Source organism: Acyrthosiphon pisum, chromosome X (genome assembly GCF_005508785.2).
Source record: "Acyrthosiphon pisum isolate AL4f chromosome X, pea_aphid_22Mar2018_4r6ur, whole genome shotgun sequence".
NCBI lineage: Eukaryota > Metazoa > Arthropoda > Insecta > Hemiptera > Aphididae > Acyrthosiphon > Acyrthosiphon pisum.
Window position 1 is genome coordinate 128134002 of NC_042493.1, and position 5061 is coordinate 128139062.

The window sequence follows — 5061 nt, forward strand, 5'->3', positions numbered from 1 at the left end:
AAGTATTTCTAAATATTATTATGGAATGCCTTCGATTAGATCAAACATGCGACAAAAATCTTTACCATGTTGCATTTTTCACATGGAGATTAATCCTAAACAATGTACATTTTATAAAGTATTTAGCCTAGGAAAATGTTTTGTAAATAATTTTTGAAATGTTTTGTAAATAAATATCATATTTATTTTTTTTACTTAATAGTATTTTCTTTATCCTAACTTTTCCTGACTTAATATCTATCAACAATATCTACAGGAATACTTTACAAAATAAAAAAAATATATTATACCAGTAGATATTTTACAAAAATTAAATATCTACAAAGTTATTTTACAATTCCATATCTATTTTAGGATAAAAACTATCTGTTCAGTTCGGGTTCTATAAGTTGTATTAATTCGGCTGGCTCTAGTGCATCGGCTTTCCTATAAAATTCAAAAATATTATAAGTAAAATAAATATAAATACAAAATTATTTTTAACTCACTCTGTGAAGTAGTGACCGTGATTCAGAGTATGTACTTTATCCTCAAGTATAACCCTCTTGTCATCTAAACTATTATAAGTTAATTTGTTTGATTTAATGGTCTTAAATTGATGTTTGAATAAATTAATTGAGACATTTTCCGTCTTCGTATCCAAGGTTGCATCTCCAAAAAGATGACGATAACGATCATTGAAGTTCATGTGGTTTTCACTTCATTCTTTTAGATTCCTTTCACCCTGATCTTCTCCTTGAAATTGATCTCTGCACAAAATTCTGTCACAATTTCTGCCCTAGTTTTGTCGAAAAATAGTCCTGGTATTTTCTTTCATTCAACAATGTAACACGGATGGTCTTGTGGTAATTCTGATGTGTCCTTTCGAACGATTAAATTGTAATTATTCTCTAGGTCTTTGTAAAAATCATTGGTTTGGATAAAGTACACCAGTGAATCTAAAATAGCATTATAAATTAATATATATTCAAATTATATTAGTTTGAAATTATTTACATGTATTGGAATACATGAAATCAATTTTATTTCCATAATGGGCTTGCATAACGTTATGATGGTAATCGTACATGATGGTTTAAGACATTTTCAACACTGCGAAACCTGTTTAAAACTAAAAAAATATTAAAATATAGCTGCAATAAAAAAAATTAAGAATATATTTACTTATATAAATAGGCTTGAAAAAAATCAATGATTTTATTTGCCAATGATACTAATTGAGAGTTTCATCATATGTAATGCAATGTTTGAATGTTGAACAGTTTATACGTTTCTGTAATCGTTTTTCACCACAAACCAGTTCCATTTTAATTCTCCGTTTAAGGCTTTCCATGGTCTTCCCTTTAATATTGATAAAATATCAGTAAAATAATTAAAAATATAATAAATTTAAGTATACCGAAAACAGCGTTGTTTAAAAGCTTAAAAAAGTCCTTTTCAAAGTGGTTCCTAGCTTTTTTTCATATCTCAGTGTTTAATTCTATGTATTTCTTAAGACGTTCTGACTGATCAAACTGGATAACTCTGTGAACTTATAATAAAATAAAATATGTTATAAATTAAATAAATATGTTACCTTTTTCCACTACTAGTCCGTGTTTAATGGCTTGCTGCAGGTTACGATAATGTATAACGTATTTTTTCTTTGAAAGAAGTGTTACCATATGTTTCTTAACTTTTGAACCAGGCGGAATACCATTTTTCAATAGGAATGGTAAGTCATTATTCTTGTCATGAAGTTCTTTTGGATATGATATATTAACCTCGTATATCCACCCGATTGGTGATCTTTTGTCCAAATCATTAGACCCTCTAGTTTGGGTTCAACCCATTTAAAGCCCCCGTATGGCATGAAATGTGACATTGCTAATCCGTACGAGTTGTTACCTGTAATTTAAATAATATATTATATTAAATATAAAATTATACTTACAATTGTGATAAATATGCCATGATTTTGGTTGTGTTGGATCATAATCTGGTGTCTTTTCAAAATTCGCCGTTGCATATCTTATATTCACCTGAGTCAATTCACCACGAATTCCTATAATAACATGCAATATTGTTTAAAATGTTTTAAATAAATAATCATTTTACATTTTTCAATCATTAACAGCATATCAAAATTATGATTAATTGAAGCTGTGCGCCTGTGTATCTCATCATAGAATCAAATGAAAATCCAGGTGCCGTATAGTTAAATGATGGATTCAGATGCTACGTAGTTAGACAGAGGTCTCCGATATTTTCAAACACATCAGTCAACAGTAGCACATCGATTTTTAAATAAAGATCACATAATTATTCCCCAAGATGTATTTGGCAGTAGAAATGGTCCCAAAACGTCTTTGCATTTTAATGCTTATCATTTATAAGTGATTCATTCAATGAACTGTAAAAATCATCTTTCCGAGGCCAAATCGTTTCTTCTAACTTGTCCCAGTCATCTGTATACTCATAAGGGTAAAACCCTTTACGGGTAACGAGTGGTATTTCTTGAGTTGAAAAATATTTTGCAGTCCCTCTAAAATTTTCGAATCCTTGTGTAATTAAATTTATTGAAAGTTTTGGTAAGCTGCAAAAATCTTAATGTATCTAAAAATCTTATTGTGAAGGATTTGATAATATATTTGAAAACATATTAAACTTTTCTTCACTTTTTGGTATGATCGAAATTGAGTTTGTATCATAGTCGAGACGAGTGACGATAAAATGTGCATCATAATTCGATTATAGAAAAATACAGGTACAAAGTTTGGTGTTTGGAGCTTAAGATTACACGTATTACAAAATAATTGTCTAAATTTTCATGACAAATGACAGTGATTTGCACCTTTATGATTTTTTAGAGAAAACATGGTCTTACATAAATTACAAGAATCATGTGTTTTCCGTTGTTCAGTCATGAAAATAATAGAGATGGTTATTTTCAGTAATTTTTCAATTTTTTTTAGCTATTTCAATAGCACTATCTACAAAATGTTTCGCCACGTACTTATTATTTTAATTTCCACGGTAAATTACAGATGATGTTGGAATTCTGAATTTTTCAAGCAGATTTGCTGGTATTTCGTTATTTCCTTTAACGATAAACCCATAACTCATGGCTTCGTGTTTTTGAAAAGCTATTGTTTTTTTTTTTTAATTTTCTCATTAGTTTTTTTGAGAATTGCTTCGATATCTGCATTAGTAGGACGACGTTGCATTTTATCCCATGCAATACACTCGAGCATTGATCCAGGTATAGGCATTTGTGGTAGTATGGGTTTTTGTTCCCCAAATATTAATTTATATTGCTCTAGTCCTGCCACCCCGTTTAATCCCACCCGCGGGCCAACAGCCACACGCCGGTTCATTATCACTCAAAACTCGATCGAGAGCTCGCATCAGTGATGCGAGTGACCAGGTGCAAGTAGGAACGCCGGACCAGCCATCTACTGCCGGCCACCATAAAACACGGAAACCACCCGGTGCGGGAACGGCAATCCGCTCGCAAAAACCGTACCGCTCATCTTAAGGCAGTATCGAGGACAGACGCAAAAGCCTACCCCGATACTTGCGCTAGCGGGAACTAGGTCATTGTGAGTACCTAGATTACGGAAGCCAAAATCTTGTTCCTCGGGAATCAGAGAGAGCCCTGCCGTGCAAACGGTACACTGATTAATTATGGCGCGCACGCCCGACGGCCAGGCGCGTCCTTGGTTGTCCCTGGGCCCGCGTGACTGTCGCGCGCCCGGTACTTATGTGGATGGTCCGAGGAGGTTGTGGGAGTATCGTCTTAGTCAGAAGGGAAGTACTTGACCAGGATTGTTACCTGGCGCCGCCGAAGTTCTCACAAAACTCACGAAATAACCGTAAAAACGGTATGATTTGGGCCACTGCCTGGCGCTCGGGTGCACAGTGCACCCCTCAGCACGGGATGCGGTTCGTCACCAAGGCGCGGAAGAAGTCGAGCTTGCGATATATGTCTAAGGGTCTAAGAAACCACCAAGTTACGGTCTCATGCTTCCTGTTACACAGCGGTTACTGAATACACCTAAAACTAACTTTACTGTAATGTGAATACACTACTCTTGCTGGCATACTCGTCTTGCTCTTTCATTAATTTAGCAAATGCCTCTTCAACAATTTCTTGAATTCTGGTATCATAGAAAACCACGGTTTTCGACGAATATTCGAGATTTGGTATATTATATGTTGCTTCAAGCTTTAAATTAAACTTGATCAGATTTTTTACTCGCAATTGATTTTAGTAAATTGACTAGTTCGAATTTAATCGAATCACTATTGACTATTGTAGACGTTTTTTACGTAATACCAGATGATTGTATTGTTTGATGACGTAGAGATTAGAGTAATACCTGAAGACTTTAAGAGAATCAAGCGTATTTTTTTCACCCTAACAGCAGACTTAGTGTTGGCGCTGGAAACACGTTTCCTATTATCGGGCGTAGTGTATGAATCTTAAAAAAAAAACCCTTATTAGTCTATACAGCACTTATAAAATTAAATTACCAACCTTCCTTTTTACAGAATCCAAGATCTTCGACGATATCAGCAACTTGTACGTAATAGTTATCGTCATCCACATGGTTCAAAAATTCGTCTACAATGGTATCTCGTACATATGACAGCCCTGCTGAAATATCCGGAACAGTTATATGTTGTATCTGGTGTGATCCGTATATTTCCCTGCTGAATTGGGGTTGTACGATTCCTAGTAAAAAATATAATATAAATAAATATTTGAAGTTGAAAACAAAAATACTTACCTTGAACATTTTTCAAGTGTTTTTTGAGGTTGGACTTGTAACTGAAGGCAATGGAACATTTAGCACACGGAAGATGAACACCCTCATGCGTTTTTCGGCAAGTGACCAAACAGCGTTTCTCCGTGAACTTTTGTGGTAGTGTTTAAAACATTAATAGTAAAAGTGTAAACTTTACAGTTTACTCTATGTTATAAATATGCATATTTGCTATGTGTGTGTGGTAGAACTAGGAACCACAATTCTAAGCAAGATAAAATAACTTTTCACAGGTAAGTAATTTAGTATTACA

General features: G+C 33.8%; 1 long non-coding RNA gene across 2 annotated transcripts; it reads right to left on the reverse strand.

The window, feature by feature from the left end:
* Positions 1 to 262: 262 nt before the first annotated feature.
* LOC107884410 lies at positions 263 to 5051 on the reverse strand. Of its 2 annotated transcripts, XR_001679896.2 has the most exons (8): positions 4773 to 5051; positions 4520 to 4717; positions 1577 to 2044; positions 1400 to 1524; positions 1165 to 1341; positions 997 to 1111; positions 489 to 938; positions 263 to 426 (listed from the first exon to the last, which is right to left on the reverse strand). It is a non-coding gene; the product is annotated as an uncharacterized LOC107884410 (long non-coding RNA). The 2 variants fall into 2 exon arrangements; XR_003840278.1 differs by having other exon boundaries at positions 1400 to 2044.
* Between the last annotated feature and the right edge of the window lie 10 nt (positions 5052 to 5061).